At 38.7% G+C, this 22,885-nt stretch overlaps 1 pseudogene; it reads right to left on the reverse strand.

Moving 5' to 3' along the window:
* Positions 1 to 602: 602 nt before the first annotated feature.
* LOC130836977 (zinc finger protein 709-like) lies at positions 603 to 22,477 on the reverse strand (annotated as a pseudogene).
* Between the last annotated feature and the right edge of the window lie 408 nt (positions 22,478 to 22,885).

Consider the following 22,885-nt stretch of genomic DNA (forward strand, 5'->3'; position numbering starts at 1 on the left):
AGTGGGCACTGAAAAAACATAATTTAAGTTTGGGGTATTAATTATAAGTCAGAAATCAGTTTCAAGTAAAAAACTATAAACATTAAAAAATAAAACATGCCTGAGAAAAAATTACCTGAACTTTCATGGAAACGATAACACTGACTCATAATTTATAAAGACTAAATGAACAAAACCACAAAGTTTATTTAAAAATCCACAACTATAATGGGACATTTTAATATATCCTCTCAGGAAGTAAAAAACACATTTCTTATCATGTGACAGCTTAGAGCAAAGTTAATAATGTATTTCATTGAAAGAAATACAGAAGCTTTACTTTGACAAAAAAAATGCACACACATACTTGAAAACATTGAGACATACATTCAACTACAAGAAGATAACTACAGTCTTGCTGACATGAGGAAGGTGCTTATTCTCACATGGAAGGACCAGGTGAAGGCAGCCAGTATACAGTACAGCAGAGAAACAAACTCCCATGTCTTTCTTTTTTGACTGCACCTTAGTAGATGCAAACATTCTCACTAGCACTGCTAGAAGCATACGGTGTTTTCCATGAAAATTAGACCTTATATGGATATAAGTAGAGAAGAGGGGACTCAGACAATACTTCCAAGCATGAAAGTCTGAACTAGTTTCTTGATGGACACTAAAGAACTTACCAAAAAATCCAAACTCTAATGGATCTCTGATGTGGATTTTGGGAAGATACCAGTGGAAACCCACAGCTCTACAAAAATGGAAATCAAACAGTTGGTGGTGGTTTTGAGGATACTCTTGATTGGAAGGTCAACAACCCAGAAAATAGGCTGGAAGACAGTATCCTTGAAGCTCCTATGTATCAGTCTCTCTCCCTGTATGGTGGCTCCAAACTCTTGACTAATGCCTCATTCGTTTCTGCCTTCCAAATCCTATGCAAGTGAGGCTATTGGTGAATTCTAGCATGGAACTGTAAGGGGGATGGATTCTGTAAACTCTAGTTCCTAATACTATCCACAGGGAGGATATCTCCAATTTTACATTTTTTTGGTCCTATTATCATCTCTCTTCTTAAATCAAAGTCTATTCACCAAATACCAATCAGAATAAAAGACAAAAAGCAAAGGCCCAAATATGAAAATAATAATTGACATGAAACTATATTCTTTCATAAACTCGACAAACATAAAAATTTACTCCAATTGTTTATTAGCAGGGGAAGTGGAAAAAGGCTCAGATACCCATCACCCCAAAAGGTGAGCTTTGTCAGTAACAAAGGTGGAATATATATACTGGACTAGGGATACCTAGAAACCACCACAAAGCCAGTAAGAAAACCCAAACTATCATTTTTCAATGGTCCCTTAACAGAGAACAAATAAAACATTATTTAAAAATTAACCTAATTGCTTAATGTAAACACACTCTAATCCATGCATGGATCCAACAAGCTCAAAATGGAGAGAAAATTATTAACTAATTTAAGGAAAAACCACTACCTATTACTTGTATGTACTATTGTTGAAAAACAGCTTGCAGAATTATCTCAATTCAATATTTGTTTCTAAATATCAACCGGCAGAAATCCACAGTCCAGTGATGCACTTCAAAGCAGACGTTTGATAAACACAATACATTTACAACATCAATAACGAGTCTTTCATGCTGAAAGTTTTCTGCAACATTATACATAAATCAATTTCCATCCAACTTTGTCACGTTACTTACATTTTTTCTTCTTTTCTGTAGGCGTTTTCATATGTAAGAATGTGGGCTCATGAAGACTTACCATGCTGTCTTTTTTTTCCTTTTCTTTGGCCACGCCATGCAGCATGTGGGATTTTAGTTCCCCAACCAGGGATAGAGCCCACGCCCCCTCCACTGTAAGCACAGGGTCCTAACCACTGGACTACGAGGGAAGTCCCTTACCATGCTGTTTACATTCAAGAAGATTATCCAGTGAGTCTTTTTGTGCCTTCTGAAGGAATTAAGATGTCTGTATGCTTTCCCACATTCTTCACATTTATATGGTTCTCTCCACCGTGCAGTCTCACATGTCTTAGACAGTTTGAATGACAAATGAAGGCTTTACCACAGTGTTTACATTTATAGGGTTTTTCTCCAGTGTGAGTTTTTTCATGTGTGTTAAAGGAATGGTAATAACTAAAGGCTTTACCACAGTGTTTACATTCATAGGGTTTCTCTCCAGTATGAGTTTTTTCATGTGTTTGTAGGGAATAGTAATAACTGAAAACTTTACCACACTGTTTACATTCATAAGGTTTCTCTCCAGTATGAGTTTTTTCATGTTTGCCAAGATAACTGGGACACACGAATGCTTTATTACATTGCTTACACTCATAGGGTTTCTCTCCAGTGTGCATTTTCATGTGTCTTCGACAGTTTGTGTGACAAATGAAGGCTTTCCCACATTCCTTACATTCATAAGGTTTCTCTCCACTGTGAGTTCTTTCACGTTTTCGAAGAGAACTGGGACAACTGAATGCTTTACTACATTTTTTACACTCATAGGGTTTTTCTCCAGTGTGATTTCTTACATGTACTTGGAAACCTCTTTGAGAACTGAAAGTTTTACCACACTGTTTACATTCATAGGGTTTTTCTCCTGTGTGAGTCCTTTCATGTGTTTGAAAGGAATTGTAATATCTGTAAGTTTTCCCACATTCCTTACATTCATATGGTCTCTCTCCAGTATGAGTCCTTCTATGTATTTTCAAAGAACTATAATAACTGAACACTTTACCACATTGTTTACATTCATAGGGTTTCTCTCCAGTATGAGTTCTTTCATGTATTTGCAAGAATCTGTAATCTCTGTAAGCTTTACCACAATGTTTACAATTGTAGTGTTTCTCTTCAGTGTGAGTTCTTTCACATTTTCAAAGGTAACTGAGAAAGCTGAATGTTTTACTACATTTTTTACATTCATAGGGTTTTTCTCCAGTATGATTTCTTTCATGTACCTGGAAGTCTACGTCAGAACGGAAAGCTTTACCACATTGCTTACATTCATAGGGTTTCTCCTCAGTATGAGTTCTTTCATGTTTCTGAAGAGAACCAAGACAAATGAAAACTTTACTACATTTTCTACATTCAAACGGTTTCTCTTCAGTGTGAGTCCTTAAATGTGTTTGAAAATTTTGATGATATCTATAGGCTTTTCCACATTGTATACATTGATAGGATTGTTCTCCAGTGTGGGTTCTTAAATGTATTTGAAGAGAATTTAAAGAAATAAAGGTTTTGGCACATTCCTTACATTTATGAGGAGCATTTCCAGTGTGCGTTACCTTGTGTCTTTGAAAACTTTTGAGCCACATGAAGGTATTCCCACATTCCATACATTTATATGTTTTCTTTCTATTGTAATTTCCTTCACATTTTTCAAAATATTGGAGATAATGGAAGACTTCCCCATTTTCCTTACATTTATATGGCTTCTCTCCATATTTCTGATACTCACATGGTTTATGTCCAGTGTGACATCGCATGTGTCTATTAAGAGATGAATGATGTATGAAGACTCTTCCATATGCACTGCATTCATGTGGTTTCACTCCAGCAGTTTTCTTGTTCAGATTGAGATCTGAAACAAAGCTGAAGTTTTCTCCACATTGACTACCCTCTTTATTTCCAGAGTCTTCCTACCACGTGATTTCTGTAAAAAAGAAGCATATTATTAATGATTTCTTTATTAATGATTTTATATGTTAGAATACTTGAACTACATTTTTACGATTTAATCTCACAAGTGTAGGTTTCCTGCCTTGCCTAAATTATCTGAAATTGAATATACTGAATACCCTTCAAGAGGACTTCACCCCTGCTAGCATTAAAACAGTGATAATCATATACAGGGTTTATTAATACTGTTTCCAAGTGAACTAGTTTGCAAACACTGAAAATCTATGTCATATATAAGAGAGTATTATGGTGAAAATTTTCTAAGAATAAATACATTTGAAGTCAGGCTTATTTCTTTTGTTTGCTTGTTTTTAAAATTTCATAATATACCAGGACTCTGACCTGAAAGAGTACTTTCTATTGTGAGAGAGACTCACCTTGGCTTTCTCCTCTGATTTTTGTACTGATCTTCAATGTCATGATCTTCCCCTTCCTTCCCTAAAATGCAAACCCAGAAAAATTAGCAATCATATAAAAATTATTACACAGATTCTAGTTCTATAATGAGCTATGACCATGCCTATTTCATTTACCAGCATGCTCCCTTTCCACATTCTACATCTTAGAACAATGTTCATGGGCAAGAAACACTTGTTCTCTGACAAAGTGAAAGACAGTTGTTATCCTTACCTACTGAGGCCAGGTTCCTCAAGGTTTCCCTCATCACATCTCTACAGAGTTTCTTCTGTGAAAAATTCAGTAAAGCCCATTCCTCAAAGGTGAAGTTCACAGCCACATCCTCAAAAATCACTGAGTCCTAAAACATCCCAAATATGTATATGGTAGGATGAGTAAGACTGACAGCACTGGACACCTATACTCCACTAATAGGAAGCTGCGTATGATTCAGCTATCTCCAAACCTTTATTCTATGACTTGATCATCAGAAACTCTCTGTCCACACTTACTTCCTCATAAATTTAACAGCATCATGAACACATGGATATTATTTACACACTTTTATATTGTGATCACATTACACCTTATTGCTCTCTAATGGCAAGATCCAGAGTATGCTGGGAAATGACACAATGCTATATAAATGAAACAAATATTATCATTTTAAGACCATTCATTCCTTGTGAGAAAATCTTTCATCTCCTTCTTTATTACCTACGCTTTAAAGCACTCCATGAGGCAGAAGGTCAGATCTGCATGAGATTTCAATGAATTAAAAACATGGTAAAGAACTAGAGAGTTTCTCTTCTATTTTCATCACCAAACATGAGATTCCAGGAGGCCTGCAGAAAGCAAACTTTTAACAAAGTCTAGCTGGTCATATAGTTCTAGGTATTCCAGGACATTAGGAGCAATCTGATGCAGCTGGTTGAATGCAAATATTCTTATGGAGAATATCACTTTTAACTTGTATAATATTCACCACAGATGCAATTCTTCCTTTCTCTCTCTCTTCTATTTGATGGGCTAGAAAGTAATTTGGATCTTAGAGCTGAGACCTGAGGAAGAAGGCATGACAACTTAGACTACAAAATCCGTATACTCATATGCCTCAGGACAGCTTCCAGTCAATTCCTGGCACACATAGGCACAGACCCTCAATCAGTAACATGCCAGAAAGCTCTTCTTGGCAGAACCATTACAGTCTATCCTGGGCTTTGCTCTACTTGAGGAACAGGTTAAGAGCTTCAGATTACAGAGAGTTCACTGCAGACCACAATGGTTTAATGCTGAATTTCCCCAAAGTTATAAAATATGTATAGGTGTCAGCAGTGCTTTTTTTCCCAAAGAAAATAAAATCTCCAGACTCCAATCAGGAGGAAGTGTTTCCTGACTAGCCACTCTAGAAGCTGCACGGCCAATTTCTGCCATTTCTAAGATCCCTCAAGGAGTAAAGGAGCATGAAACCTCAACCCCTGAGCATAAGAATCCCTCAGCTCAAGACAACACACACTCCCAAGAGATTATGAAAGGATTTATCCCTCTATAATTTTTGCTTCTGGATAGAGTAAGGCAGGCCTCTCAAGAGGACAAAAAATAGCTAGAGAGAGCAAAGAAAGGTACGTGGAGTTGTCTTTTTACTAACTTGCTATAAAATTCACCCACAAATTTTTGCCTAGACACAAATTTTCATTTTTCATGAGCATATACCTAAATATGAACTGATGGGTAATATGGTAATTCAAGGTTTAACTTTTAAGGAACTTACTGTTTCCAAGTGGCTGCACCATTTGTGTAATGAAACATTAAGCTGTTGATAGAAAAAAAAAAAAAACTCACCTAAATCAACTGTGTGTTGAACAAAATTATCCTTTAAAAGTAAGAGAGAGAAGAGAGAAGATGGCAGTGAAGTAGAGGGACGTGGAATGCATCCCTCTCCACAGATGCATTGGGAATGCACCAAAAGATGCAATAATTCCCACAGAGAAACAACTGAACACCAGCAGACAACGTCGGACACCAGAAAGGACCACAAGGATCCCGACATAACCGGTAGGGAGGCATCTACAATGGCTCAAAGAGGATGAAGCGGCAGAGCTGTGGCAGACAGGAGGGAGTGAGAAACACATGGAGGGTCCACACCACAGCTCAGCATTCCCGGACTGAGATGTCGATTCACAGCTGAACAGAGGGTCCAGGAGTGGGAGCGTGGGAACTGCAGAGCTGGTTCAGGGTGAGAAAAATTGTTGCCAGTAAGGTGACGGATCAAGAGGACAGGAGGGAAGAGGTCCATGGCGAGGACTGCCCGCCCCTGAGAGCTGCCCGGCCATGATGGCAGCTGGATGCTGCAGGCTCACGGGCAGGAGGGAGGAGCCTCAGGCATAGCCTCTCTCTCTCTTTCGGCGCCTGCAGCGGGCAGTGGAGGAACCCCCTGTGGGCCACCTAAGGCGCACAGGGATAACAGGGACCCTCAGGCCCTCGGGCGGGGCTAGATTAAAACCCTTGGAACTCTGGCAGCAGGGAGGCTGCCGAGAGAGAAAAAAAAAAACCCAAGGGAGGCCCAGCTCTGAGACTTTCTGTTTACACCTCAGCCACCAGCGTCCCTCTGCAACAGGCACCTCCAAGCCCGACTGAAACAACAGAGCACCACTGCTCACTCACTTCCAGGGGAAGGAGCCACTATTGTACCCTCTCCCCCCCACACACCAACACTTACAGACAAACAACAAAAGAAGCTCTGCTGGTCACAGAATAATACAAAAAACCCAAGGCGAGTAGAAGGACACTTACAGCTGAGACTCTAAGGAAACAGAAATATTAGCATCAATTCTATTGAACTGGTCCATTCTGGGATCAGTTCTGGGTTTTTTTTTCTCTTTTTTTTTTCCTTTATTAATTACGATCTTAGTCCTAAGGGATCTACAAGTTTTATAACATATTTTTAAGTCTATTTTTTATTCTATTTTTTGCCTTTTTATATACTTCTATTTCTAGCTAAGTTTTTGGTAGTACAGACTATATATCTCTCCTACCTTCCTTTCATCTCTATCTTTTATACATTTCTATTCCTTTATTTTTATTTGCATATTTCCAGTCACACTACACTCTTCTGTTCCCCTGTCTTCCATCCATCCATCCATTTTTAGTTTATTTTATCTTAACATACTTATAAGCAACACTATTGATCTGCTCAGACTCCTTGCTCTATTCTCCAAATGACACACCGCCTTGGTATTTAATACTAGGTTTTTGTCTTTATCTTAGTTCTTAGTACAATTGTCTAATTTCATTGTGAGAATCTCCATTCTGTCTGGTGGTACTCTAACTCTTTTTTATATTTGATCCTACCTTACAATATCTCCCTGGATTAGTGTTTGTATGTGTAAGGTGTTATTTGTTTGTTTGTTTTTGCTTTTGTTTCTGTTTTGGTTTTCAATTTCTGTTGGGTTTCTCTTTGAATATCTGATAGCATACTGGGGTTCTTCTGTCATGTCTTTCCAGAGCCTTATGTCCTAATGGATTCAGTAATTGTGTGTCTTATACATGTATGTGTTTCCTAAACTTAGTATTTGTTTAACCCAACACTCGGACACTAGTCTGGGGCTTGGACTGTCTTCTATAAACCCCTCTATCGCCGGGACAAGCAACCCCAGAAGTTTGGACTACCATGAGGAAACAAAGAAACACCAGGCAGGCAAAGGAGCAGGAAAAAAACCCACAACACCAAATAAATGAAGACGAAATAGGAAAAATGCCTGAAAAAGAATTTAGAGTAATGATAGTAAAAATGATACAAAATCTCAATAACAAAATAGAGAAAGTACAAGAAACAGTTCATAAGAACTCAGAAAAACAAACAGCAATGGATAACAAAATAACTGAAATTAAAAATACTCTAGATGCTATAACCAGCAGAATGACTGAGGCAGAAGAACGAATAAGTGAGCTGGAAGATAGAATGGGGGAAACAACTGCCACAGAGCACGAAAAAGAAAAAAGAATAAAAAGACTAGAAGACCGTCTCAGAGACCTCAGTGATAACATTAAGTGTACCAACATTCGAATTATAGGCATCCCAGAAGAAGAAGAAAACAAGCAAGGGTCTGAGAAAATATTTGACGAGGTTATAGTGGAAAACTTCCCCAACATGGGAAAGGAAATAATTAACCAAGTCCAAGAAGCACAGAGAGTCCCATATAGAATAAACCCAAGGAGAAATACACCAAGGCACATATTAATCAAACTAATGACAATTAAACACAAAGGAAAAATACTAAAAGCAGCAAGAGAAAAGCAACAAATAACATACAAAGGAAAACCCATAAGGATAACAGCTGACCCTTCTACAGAAACTCTGCAGGCCAGAAGGGAATGGCAGGATATACTGAAAGTCCTGAAAGAAAGAAACCTACAGCCAAGAATACCCTACCCAGCAAGAATCTCATTCAGATTCGACGGAGAAATCAAAAGGTTTACAGATAAGCAAAAGTTAAGAGAATTCAGCACCACCAAACCAGCCTTACAACAAGTGCTAAAGGAACTTCTCTAAGTAGGAAACACAAGAAAAGGAAAACACCTACAAATACAAACCCAAAACAATTAAGAAAATGGTCATTGGAACACACATGTCAATAATCACCTTAAATGTAAATGGATTAAATGCTCCAACCAAAAGACACAGACTGGCTGAATGGATACAAAAACAAGACCCTTCTATATGCTGCCTACAAGAAACCCACTTCAGACCAAGGGATACATATAGACTGAAAGTCAAGGGATGGAAAAAGATATTCCATGCAAATGGAAGTCAAAAGAAAGCTGGTGTAGCAATACTCGTATCAGACAAATTAGACTTTAAAGTAAAGACTATGACAAGAAAAAAGGAAGGACATTACATAATGATCAAGGGATCCATCCAAGAAGAACATATCACAATGGTAAATATCTATGCCCCCAAAATAGCAGCACCTCAATACATAAGGCAAATGCTAACAGCCATAAAAGGGGACATCGACAGTAACACAGTAATAGTGGGAGACTTGAACACCCCACTTACATCAATGGACAGATCATCCAAACAGAAAATAAATAAAGACACGCAAGCTTTAAATGACACATTAGACCATCTCGACTTAATTGATATTTATAGGACATTCCATCCAAAAAACGACAGAATACACTTTCTTCCCAAGTGCACACGGAACATTTTCCAGGATAGATCACATCTTGGGTCACAAATCAAACCTCAGCAAATTCAAGAAAATTGAAATCAAATCAAGCATCTTCTCTGACCACAATGCCATGAGACTAGATATCAATTACAGGAAAAAAACTGCAAAAAATACAAACACATGGAGGCTAAACAATTCACTCCTAAACAGCCAAGGAATCACTAAAGAAATCAAAGAGGAAATCAAAAAATATCTAGAAACAAATGACAACGAAAACACAACAACCCAAAACCTATGGGATGCAGCAAAAGCAGTTCTAAGAGGGAAGTTTATAGCAATACAGTCCTACCTTAAGAAACAAGAAAATGATCGAATAAACAACCTAACCTTACACCTAAAACAACTAGAGAAAGAAGAACAAAGAAACCCCAAAGTGAGCAGAAGGAAAGAAATCATAAAGATCAGAGCAAAAATAAATGAAAAAGAAAGGAAAGAAACCATAAGAAAAATAAATAAAACTAAAAGCTGGTTCTTTGAGAAGATTAACAAAATTGATAAACCATTAGCCAGACTCATCAAGAAAAAAAGGGAGAAGATGCAAATCAACAGAATTAGAAATGAAAAAGGAGAAGTAACAACGGACACCTCAGAAATACAAAACATCATGAGAGACTACTACAAGCAACTATATGCCAATCAATTGGATAACCTGGAAGAAATGGATACATTCTTAGAAAAATACAATCTTCCAAGACTCAACCAGGAAGAAATAGAAACTATGAACAGACCAATCACAAGTACAGAAATTGAGGCAGTGATTAAAAATCTCCCAACACACAAAAGCCCAGGGCCAGATGGATTCACGGCAATTCCATCAGACATTTAGAGAAGAGCTAACACCTATCCTTCTCAAACTCTTCCAAAACATTGCAGAAGGAGGAACACTCCCAAACTCATTCTACAAGGCCATCATCACCCTGATACCAAAACCAGGCAAACAGGTCACAAAAAAAGAAAATTACAGACCAATATCACTGATGAATATAGATGCAAAAATACTCAACAAAATACTAGCTAACAGAATCCAACGGTACATTAAAAAAATCATACACCATGATCAAGTGGGGTTTATCCCTGGGATGCAAGGATTCTTCAATATACACAAATCAATCAACATGATACATCATATCAACAAATTGAAGGATAAAAACCATATGATAATCTCAATAGATGCAGAAAAAGATTTGACAAAATTCAACATCCATTTATGATAAAAGCTCTCCAGAAAATGGGCATAGAAGGAAATTACCTCAACATAATAAAAGCCATATATGAGAAACCAAAAGCCAACATCGTTCTCAATGGGGAAAAACTGAAAGAATTCCTTCTAAGAACAGGAACAAGACAAGGGTGTCCACTCTCACCACTATTATTCAACATAGTTTTGGACGTTTTAGCCACAGCAATCAGAGAAGAAAAAGAAATAAAAGGAATTCAAATTGGAAAAGAAGAAGTAAAATTGTCACTCTTTGCAGATGACATGATATTATACATAGAAAACCCTAAAGACTACCAGAAAACTGCTAGCACTAATTGATGAGTTTAGTAAAGCAGCAGGATACAAAATTAATGCACAGAAATCTCTTGCATTCCTATACACTAACAACAGAAGAGCAGAAAGAGAAATTAAGGAAACTCTCCCATTCACCATTGCAACCAAAAGAATAAAATACCTAGGAATAAACCTGCCTAAGGAGGCAAAAGATCTGTATGCAGAAAACTTTAAGACATTGATGAAAGAAATCAAAGACGACACAAACAGATGGAGGGACATACCATGTTCCTGGATTGGAAGAATCAACATCGTGAAAATGACTGTACTACCCAAAGCAATTTACAGATTCAATGCAATCCCGATCAAATTACCAATGGCATTCTTCACAGAACTAGAGCAAGAAATCTTACGATTTGTATGGAAACGCAAAAGACCCCAAATAGCCAAAGCAATCTTGAGAAGGAAAAATGGAGTCGGTGGAATCAGGCTTCCTGACTTCAAACTATACTACAAGGCCATAGTGATCAAGACAGTATGGTACTGGCACAAAAATAGAAAGGAAGATCAATGGAATAGAATAGAGAACTCAGAGGTAACCCCAAACACATATGCGCACCTTATCTTTGGCAAAGGAGGCACGAATATACAATGGACAAAAGACAGCCTCTTCAATAATTGGTGCTGGGAAAACTGGACAGCTACATATAAAAGAATGAAATTAGAACACTTCCTAACACCATACACAAAAATTAACTCCAAATGGATTAAAGACCTACATGTAAGGCCAGACACTATAAAACTCCTAGAAGAAAACATAGGCAGAACACTCTATGACATCCAACAATGCAAGATCCTTTTTGACCCACCTCCTAGAATCATGGAAATAAAATCAAGAATAAACAAATGGGACCTCATGAAACTTAAAAGCTTTTGCACAGCAAAAGAAACCATAAAGAAGACAAGAAGGCAACCCTCAGAATGGGAAAAAATAGCTGCCTACGAAACAAAGGACAAAGGATTAACCTCCAAAATATACAAGCAGCTCATGCAGCTTCATACCAAAAAAAGCAAATAACCCAATCCACAAATGGGCGGAAGACCTAAATAGGCATTTCTCCAAAGACATAAAGATGGCCAACAAACACATGAAAAGATGTTCAACATCACTAATCATCAGAGAAATGCAAGTCAAAGCCATAATGAGATATTACCTCACACCGATCAGAATGGCCATCAACACAAAATCTGGAAACAACAAATGTTGGAGAGGGTGTGGAGAAAAGGGAACTCTCCTGCACTGTTGGTGGGACTGTAAGTTGGTACAGCCACTATGGAAAACAGTTTGGAGGTTTCTTAAAAAGCTAAAAATAGAACTACCATATGATCCAGTAATCCCACTACTGGGCATATACCCAGAGAAAACCATAATCCCAAAAGAAACATGTACCATAATTTTTATTGCAGCACTATTTACAATAGCCAGGACATGGAAGCAACCTAAATGCCCATCAGCAAATGAATGGATAAAGAAGATGTGGCATATATATACAATGGAATATTACTCAGCTATAAAAAGGAATGAGATAGAGCTATATGCAATGAGGTGGATAGACCTAGAGTCTGTCATACAGAGTGAGGTAAGTCAGAAAGAGAAAGACAAATATTGTATGCTAACTCATATATACAGAATCTAAAAATGGTACTGATAAACTCAGTGACAAGTCAAGAACAAGGACGCAGATGCAGAGAATGGACTGGAGAACTTGAGGTTTGGGGGGGCAGGGGGTGAAGGGGAAGCTGAGATGAAGTGAGAGAGTAGCATAGACATATATATACTACCAACTGTAAAACAGATAGCCAGTGGGAAGTTGCTGTATAACAAAGGGAGTTCAACTTGAGGATGGATGATGCCTTAGAGGACTGGGACGGGGAGGGCGGGGGGGAGTCGAGGGAGAGAGGGAATACGGGGATATGTGTATAAATACAGATGATTAAACTTGGTGTACCTCAAAAAAAATAAATAAATAAAATGAAAAAAATAAAATAAAAGTAAGGGAGAATTCAAGATTTCTGAGACAAAATATTGAGGGAATCTGTCACCAGTACACCTGCTTTGCAAGAAATCTTATGGAAGATTCTTCAAAAGGAAAGAAATGATAAAGGAAGAATGTTTGGGAAGGAATAAAATGAAGGGAAAATAATATCGCTTTAAAATTTTAATTAATCTGACATAACACTTTGTTCAACATAATACTAGCAACAAGGTTTTTGGTAATTATGCTTATGGATAAGTGAAATGAATGACAGCAATTTATAAGGGCCAGGAAGGGAGGGATTGGGAATACTCTGTTATGAGAAATTTACACAACCAGTGAAGTGGTTAGTGTTCCTTGAAAGAGGACATGGGTTAATTGTAAATGTATTCTTCATATTGAAGGGAAATCAATAAAAAAGTTTAAAAAGTATAACCAATATGCTACAAGAAAAGAAAGAATGGATTTAAGTAATATGCTCAAAGCCAGAGAAGGCAGGAAAAAAGTCAGAAGACAAAACAGAAACAAAGAACAAGGGGAACAAAGAGAAAACACAAAAAATTATGGTAGGTATTAATCCAACCATATCAATAATCACTTTAAAACTCAATTGTTTGGATTGCCATATATACATTACTAATAAGAAAAAATATATCACCTTATACACTTTAAATATATGCAGTTTATTGTATGCCAATTGTATCTCAATAAAAGTTCTTTAAAAAAGTCAATTGTCTAAATACAACAATTGAAAGACATGAAAAGATATCTCATGTTAACATTAAAAGACAGTTGGAATATCTATATTACTTTCAGACAAAGCACAGGGATGAAGGGGGTATTACATAATGATAAAGGGGTCAAGTCTAAGGAGACAGAGCAATCCTTACTGCTATGTACATAACAATACAGTGACAAGTTATATCAAGGGAAAATGGATAGAACTGCCAGGAAAAACAGATGATTCCACTAAGATAGGTGGGACATCAACTCCCCTCTATTAATAAATAAGAGAACTGCAGTTTACCAAGAAAAACAGAAAAGCCAGAGTTTAATTGAACAGTGCCTTCAAACAACTGGATTTTATTGAAAACCATGGAACACATCATCAAAGAACAGCAGAACACACATTCTTAACAAGTTCACACGGAAAAGTGATGAGATAGAACACAACCAGAACAGGAAACATAACTTACCAAATTTGAAAGAAGAGAAATCATACAAAATATACTTTCTGACCACAAAGGCATTAATCTAGAAGTTAATAACAAGGATATTAGGAAACTCCCAAATACTTCAAGATTAAACAATACATTTCTAAGTAACTCATGGATCAAAGAAGTCTAAAGAGCAATTAAAAATTACTTTGAACTAAATGAAATGAAGCTACAATTTACCAAAATTTGTGGGATCCACCAAAAATAGTATCTAGAGGGAAATTTATATAGCATTGAAGGCATACAATTGAAAAAAGAGATCTGTAATCAATGAGTAAGCCTCTATCTTATAAATGAGACAAAGAACAGCGAATTAAACAAAGTACAAAAAGAGAAGTAATAAAAATTAGAAATCAACAAAATCATGAGAAATCAATTGAGAAAAATCAGTAAAACCAAAAGTTGGTTATTTTAAAAGAATTTAATAAAATTGAGATACATCTATACAAGCTGAGAAAAAATGATATTAATATCAAGAATAAAAGGAGAGGGAATTTGACAAAATTCAAAATCCATTTATGACAGCAAACTAGAAATAGCGGGAAATTTCCTCTTCCTGAGAAAGATCATCTACAATAAACCTGCAGTTAACATTATACCTCACGGTGACAAATGAGATGCTTTCCTGGTAAGATTAGGAAGAAGACAATGATGTTCATTCTCACCAGTATTAGTCAAAACTGTACTGAAAGTATAAACTAATACAGTAAGCCAAGAAAGAGAAAGGTACACAGATTGGGAAGTAAAAAATAAAACCGTCTTTTGTTGCATATGACATGATCATCTAAGGAGAAAATCTTAAACCAACAATAATAAAGAAACCCCATGAACTAACAAGAGAGTAGATTAAGGTTGAAGGATAAATGGTCAATATACTAAAGTGAATGTTTTCTTATAGATCCAAACAAATATATTCAACTGATCTTTGACAAATGATCAAACACAATTCAATGCAGAAAACATAGTCTATTCAGCAAATAGTGCCAGGAAAACGCAACATGCATATACAAAAAACCTCACAACTCTAGATATGGATCTTACACCTTTCACAAAAATTAACTCAAAATGGATCACAGATCTAATGTAAAATGCAAAATTACTAGAAGATAACACAGGAGAAAATGTAGGCAACCTTGGATCTGGTGATGAATTTTTAGATAAAACACCAAAAGCAAGATCAATGAAAGAAAAAGAAATACTAAGTTTGACTTCATTAAAATGAAAACCTGCTCTGTGAAAGACAGTATTAAGAGACTGAATACACAAGCCACAGTCTGGGAGAAAAAGCTTTGCAAAACATTTATGTGATAAAAGACAAGTATGCAAAATGTCCAAAGAACTCTTAAAACTCAACAAAAAGAAGACAGGCAACACAATGGGCAAAAGATCTGAACACACACCTCACCAAAGAAAGTATACAGATTGTAAATAAGCATAAGAAAAGACACTCAACATCATACGTCATTAGGAATTGCAAACAAAAGGAGAAGATGTTACTAGAGAGTACAATAGTTGAAATTCAAAACACTGAGAACCACAACCAAATGATGGAGAAGATAGGGGACAACAGGAACCTTCATTCACTGCTGGTGGGAATGGAAAATCATATGCCTACTTTGGAAGATGGGCAGTTTCTTTAAAAAACTAATCCTATTCTTGCCATATAAGCTAGTAGTCAGGTTCCTTCGTATTTCCTTAAGAGCCTTGAAAAACTATGCTCATAAAAAAAACCTGGGGGGGTACTGCCTAGGTGGCGCAGTGGTTCGATACGGGTTCGATCCCTGCCCTAGGAAGATACCACATGCCACAGAGCAACAAAGCCTGTGTGCCACAACTATTGAGCCTGCACTCTAGAGCCCATGAGCCACAACTATTGAGCCCATGTGCCACAACTACTGAAGCCCATGTGCCTAGAGCCCACGCTCCGCAACATAAGTCACCACAATGAGAAGCCCGCACACCACAATGAAGAGCAGCCCCCGCTCGCCGCAACTAGAGAAAGCCTGTGTGCAGCAACGAAGACCCAACACAGCCAATAAAAAATAAATTTATTAAAAAACAAAAAAACAAAAAAACTTGGGGGACTTCTCTGGTGGTCCAGTGGTTAAGACTCAGCGCTTCCACTGCAGGGGGCGTGAGTTTGGTCCCTGGTCGGGGAACTAAGATCCTGCATGCCTGACGGCACAGCCAAAAAACAAAACAAAACACCAAAATAAATTATCTAATTAAAACACACACACACACAAACAAAAACAAACAAACAAAAAACTTGCATGTGAATTTTAATAAGAGCTTTGTTCATGACTGTCAGGACTTACAGGTAAAAAGATATTCCCCAATTGCAAATGGAAAATTAATCATGGGAACACCCATACAATAAAATATATCATCAAGTAATAAAAGGAAATGAGGTATCAAGCCAAAAAGATGTGGATAAATATTAAAATCATATTGCTATGGGAAAGCAACCAATATGACAAGTCCACATACTGTATGATTCCAGCCATAGTTCTGGAAAAGACAAAAGTGAAAGATTTTTGGTTGCCAGAGATTTGGGAGTCAGAGGGAGGAATGAATAAGTAGGTGGAACAGGAGAGATTTTTAGGGCAATGAAAGTATTCTACATGTCAGAAATCATGGACACATGTAACTGCCTGTGGACACACTGCCAAAGCCTGAAGACAATATAACAAAATATACAAGATAGGGCAAACTATGTGGAGGTAGAAGAGTTATGTGGGAACTCCCTGTACTTTCTGATCAAGTTTTCTGTAAAACTAAAATTGCTTGCTGCAAAGAAAAGTCTCCTTGGGAGGGAAAAAAGATAAAGACAGATGTATTAATATCCATCCCTGATGACTGAAAAAAGCCATCTTCAATCAACTGATTTGAAGTTATTTCAATGAGCCATTTTGGTGCTCTTATGAGGCCTGGATCCTGAGACTTGGAAGAGGGTAAAACCACACTGAATGCCGTGTTCCACTGCCCAGCACTGAGTATTCTGAGAAATGAGTGCCTTGGTTACTATCAGCAGTGCCTGAGACTGATGTGGATAAGTGTCCTGGACAGGCCTTAGTACATACACAGACAAGTGTTATCTTGATGTCTATTGTGGGCACCTGTTAGGCAAGAGATCCCCAGCATTCTTTGACCACAAAGCGGCAACTCTTAGACAATCATCCAGGGGTCTGTAAACACACGCTGATGAAGGCAACTGCTAAGACAACAGCCTGATGATTGGTCAGTTGTCAATCCTTAAGTCCCATCCTTCATCAGGATGTCCTAAATAAGGGATGAAAAGCAGCAACTGCCTGAGCTGGGTCATGTATGAATGTGATGATGTTGTCTCAAATGACAAACTCCCACTGCTTTTCACTCAGGGAATGCTAAGGAGTTCACAGGGAGTCTAGGGGTCTGGGAAAAAGTGACCTTCTTCAGCATCTGGCAAGGAACTGAGGAGAGGGAGGCCACCCCTCCTTCAGGTAGGTTATGGCAGGGGGCCCAGGTTTAGCTGTATCCTGTCTCAAGGGGGTCTTAGGGTCCCATTTTCATAAAGTAATTTGAAAGTGTCAAAGACTAAATTAAAATTTAATTTATAATTCATTGGTTCAGACCATCCCTGCTTGGTGTGGGATATTTTAAAACAACCATGGGGAATTCAGGTAAGACCACAGTTCTCATAGTTAAGGTGAAACACACCTATTTGTATTCTACGTGATAGTTGTTAACTCCCCTAAGATTATCATGGGTATCTGACTTAAATTTAAGGCATCCCAGGTATAACTATAATTTGAGCCATGGTACTGACTGTTTGCATGAAGGTTTGAGAATTACTGTTGTATAGTAGATGGCAAAATTAATTCAGAAACTATGTTGACCCCAAAGCCAAGTAGTGCCCTTTCATCTTTTTGTTGTGTAAATTCTTTCAGTATATTTTGGGGACTTCCCTGGTGGCGCAGTGCTTAAGAATTTGCCTGCCAATGTAGGGGACACAGGTTTGAGCCCTGGTCCGGGAAGATCCCACATGCCGTGGAGCAACTAAGCCTGTGTGCCACAACTACTGAGCCCAAGTGCTGCAACTACTGAAGCCCTCCTACAGCCTGTGCCCCTCCACAAAAAGCCACCACAATGAGAAGCCCAAGCACCACAACAAAGAGTAGCCCCAGCTTGCCACAACTAGAGAAAGCCCTCGCACAGCAACAAAGACCCAATGCTGCCAAAAATAAATAAATAATAAATCTAAAAAAAAAAAAAATTAAAAAAAAAAAATTCTTTCAGTATATTTTGGATTCCCAATTGAGTCAAACTGTGGACCTTTGTTTCAGAATTTTTTTCTTTTGTTCTCTCCCTCTTGTCCTTCCCTGTTTTGTTTTATTAGTTCTTGGATATGCTTCAGGGGAGGAGTGTCCTCACTACCCTGGTACTTATAAATTTTTTCCTCCATAGAGCCTCAAATCAGTGCCATCAGGGTGAGAGGCTGCCTCCATGACAAGTGGTGTTTTACAAAGCATAAGGAACCTGGGCTTAAGTCGGGTTTGAACTAATCCCTTGGCTGTTTCACAGGGTTGCCATGGTGTTGTCCTCTATAACCCAGGACAGGACCTTTGTTGCAACAGAGGCAGCAGCAGCAGCAGCAGCAGTAGAGGCACTTAAGTGCCCTAGGGAGCTCTCTTGAACTAAGTGTGTGGACTCAAGCCTGCCCTCTGAAACAGACTTTCCCCCCTCTTCACTTTCTGGTTTTATATAACTGCTCTTTTGGGACCGACCACCACTGGACCTATCTCTTGCGTAGGATATAATCCCCGCCTTCAACCTGTGCCCTATACATTGTGTCCAACACAGCCTCTGTCACATCTTCACTCTAACACAGATAAATCCCAACAAAGACATCCTGGAGGGGATCAGAATGTTCTGGAGTAAGTCTACTTTAGACCTTCTCCTCTTGCAGATTTTTGCTAACCTTTGCGTGAATTATTTAAAATAAACTGAGTGGATTATATAAACCATATTTTTCTATTTAATAGCCTTTATTTTTAATTAACTTACTTTTGCTTTAAAATTTTCATTTTTAAATTTATTTAACTTTTACTTTCCTACTAAGGAAATCATTCTAAGATTTACTCCTTTAAACACTAATGCTTACAAAAGTTTAAACCATAACAAATGAAAATTTCAAGCCTTTTTCTAACTAAAATAAGAAGCAGCATCCTACTTCCTCCTTATATCTCACTCTAGGGGGTTATCTCAAGAATAAGCAACATTTTATAATACACTCAAGATTTGGTTCTAATCCATTAAATGTTTTAGGACTTTTGAAGGTTTTATGGGACTCCCCTGGTGGTCCACGGATTAAGACTCCACGCTTCCAATGCAGGGAACACAGGTTCAATCCCTAGTCGGGCAACTAAGATCCCACATGCCTTGCAGCATGGCAGGAAAAAAAGGGGAGTGGGGGGGTTAAGTAAATTTGGAGTAGTTTTTCTCATATCAATTAAAATAGGAACTCACTGCCTTACCAATATTATAGTATTTAAATTCTCAAAGCTCTCTAGGGTCATACACATACTCAAAAAACACACAAATGTAAAATCCACCTGAAAACTCAAATACACCCATCTCTTATCTTGAGGCTTTCTTGCCTAAAAGGAACAAATATTTTGCTTGGTTCCAGAATTTCTTGCCTTCCTCCCATTCATTGTATCTTTCAATCAATTTACATCTTCAAAGCCCAAGAATGAAAAATCTTACACACTCACACAGGAAATAATATCACAAACTACTAAGGGAGACAGAGTTAAGAGTTGCAATATCCAAGATATTAATGTATAGAAGGAAAGAAATGCAAATATATGAATCAGGTGAGAGAAGCAGCCTGCTTCTCCACATTTCAGAAGAAAACCCACCTACCCAAGCTTGAGGTCCAGACTCCCCTTGCTGGGATACAACCCCTAGAGTGGGTCAGTCCCTGGTGATGGAGGGTAGGGACACCTAAGCAGTGTCAAGAACAAACTCTGGGAGTTCTGCATACCCTCTTCTTAAGACATAATGGAAATACTCCCTCTCTAAGGCTTCCATTCTCACAAGTGAGGAACTCTTAGAATGAATTTCAGATTGTGACCCAAATGAACTCCCCCATTTATAAACACTTTGTCCAGAAGACATACCTCCTGACTCATGGACTTCCTGTATGTACACAAATTACTCCAAGTGCATCTCCACTGTGCATGCAAAGCTCAAGCCTATGTCTAGAAACAGGCCCAAGGTAAAAACAATTACAATCTCAGAAAGGGCATCACTCCATAGCCCCCGACAAACCCCTCCTGCCATGTGCATACACATCCCCAGCTTTTCAGGTCTCTGTAGCTTCTCTCAGTATAAAGCCTTCTTCCACAGTACGTGTGAGCTGATAGGACAACCGCAGGCAGAGGCTCCCTAGAAGAACAAACCAGGTCTTCAAGTTTTTCTTTGCAGAATCATGGAGAGAGGAAGGGGTGCTTAGCTTAGAGACACTGTCTTCAGATCTCTGCTTCCCAGCTAGTTGCTCTAGACCGGTAAAGATACTTTAAACACACAAATTCAGTATTTGAACAATCTGATAAAACCACTTAAACCCAGTGTTCATGTACGATGGTGAGTCAAAAATTATCCGCAGTCCAGTTATATTAAAACTTCTGTTGGCCACACTGTCTTACCAGCACTTAGCAGCTCAAGGCTACTGTCCTCCCAGCCACTGCTGTGCAGGTGTGAACGTGTTACATCAGTTCATTTGTAACTGCAGTGTTAGCAAAAATGGATGCCCCACTTGTGATGTGCACAAAAGAGCAGAATGCAGTGATTCGTTTTTGTGATCTGAGGGTGTGCACATCCGCACACTTCTGCCCACACTGTTGACACTCTGCAAAAAACTTCATTTTGAGGTGTTAAAGCATCGTCCCTATAGTCCTGATCTTGCTCTATCAGACTTTCACCTGTTTGGTGCCCTGAAAGCAGCCCTACAAGGACGAAGATTCACTTCTGATGAAGAAGTGAAGAGAGCAGTGCATTCATGACTCGCAGCTCAGCCTAAAACATTTTTAATGAGGCAATATGAAAGCTTGTTGACAGATGAACAAAGTGTACTGAAAAGCAAGAAGATTATGTCGAAAAATGATGTATTTGTCTTTTCTAAAAGTTAATTAAAATAAATTCTACAGTAAGCGCAGATAATTTTTGACTAACCCACGTATAAAGGATGAAAGAAAACTATAAGGCATTTTTCTAACTCAACAACAAAAAACCCTACAAACATCCATTCATTTCTGAAAATACATGTCAGTTGATTCCATGACAAGAAATGTTTGAAAAACAACCATAACTGAACACACTACTAGATGTTGGAAGTGTAAGCCCTGATACTGCATTTCAAATCACCCAAAAGAAAAAAACAGATCTCAGAATGTTACCACACTCAGCCAATAGTAAGAAAAAAAAGAAACCAAAACTTTAACAAATGAAATGTAATACCGGAATACTCTATTTTTTCGGAAACTTACCTCTTTCTTGACTCTTTGGAAATATTTTACACACTCTTCCAACCTATTGATTAAATACATTTTATTCTATATTTATTTGAAAAACAGAGACTTAAAAAAGTGAATAGTCACAAACTCAGGGAGGGGCAGTGCTGAACCAGAACTGTGATGAAAGGACAGATCACCCAAGAGTCTCTCTCCAAGGAGAAATCTCTACCCAAAGGGCTCAAACAGGATGTCTGTGCCCAAGAAAGATTCTGGGGAAGAGAGGCATAAGGCTTTTACACAACGTAGTTCCAGGTGGTTAATCTCTTATTTCTTCTCATGGAAAATATCCACAGACAAAAAAACAAATCTTTAAAAAGAGCCATCCATAGCTCAGCAGAGGAATGATAAACAATTAAAATACTGCGTAGTTTAAAACTCACCACGGAGGATAAAAGGTAATACCGATGCTATGAACTGGAGGGGGAAGATCTGGAAATTTAGGCATTTATTGCCAGCCCTAGGAAAAGCTAGTCTGTGGGGACAAGGTCGTGAATTTGAGACTGCTCCGCACTTAGAAAAGTGAGGGAGAAACGGTCTCCTGGGGAGACAGGAGGACCCCAGAGACCACAGTTCCAACCACGCACGAACCCCGGAGACCAAGTCACGACTGCCCCAATGACCTTCGCGGTGGTCAGCGCACAATCTAGAGCAAAAACGGCCGCATCCCGACTCCCCCCGCCCCTGCCTCGATGCGCCGCGCCGCGCCACCAGCGGACTGAGGTCGGCGATCCCCGCAACTCACCATTCTTCGGTTTCTCGGGCTCGGGTAGTCCACCCCACGACTCCCGAGCGACAAGTGCAGGTCACAGTAACAGAGGATGTGTCAGAGCAACGTGAGGTACTTACGGCAACCGACTGGCAACCGCGGGAACTGGATGGCTCTAGAGCGCAGTCCATCCCACCCACCGCGCCATAGGAGCGTAGCCCACGCTTACGTACCCGGCGACTCCCCTGATTGGACAGTTCACAAGGCCCCCCCGTCCCGTGCCTGAGCGACAGCAGGTCGGAGGTCGGGTCCTTGAGCAGAGCTGCTCCTGGCAGTGGGAGGGAGCTTTGACGTCTAGGGACGCCGCCGCGTTGCCCTGTGACCCTTGTTCACAGACATGGACACTCAAAAGTGGCCTCACCATACGTAATAATGAGTCTGGCTCTATTTTGACCTTTTGACCATTTCCTGTGGGAGACGCCCATCCATCCCTCCCCACCCCCACCCGGCCTCTGGGGCGCTTGGCTCTCTTGGGAAGATGAACCCCACCCTTCTAGA

Source organism: Hippopotamus amphibius, chromosome 15, assembly GCF_030028045.1.
Source record: "Hippopotamus amphibius kiboko isolate mHipAmp2 chromosome 15, mHipAmp2.hap2, whole genome shotgun sequence".
Lineage (NCBI taxonomy): Eukaryota > Metazoa > Chordata > Mammalia > Artiodactyla > Hippopotamidae > Hippopotamus > Hippopotamus amphibius.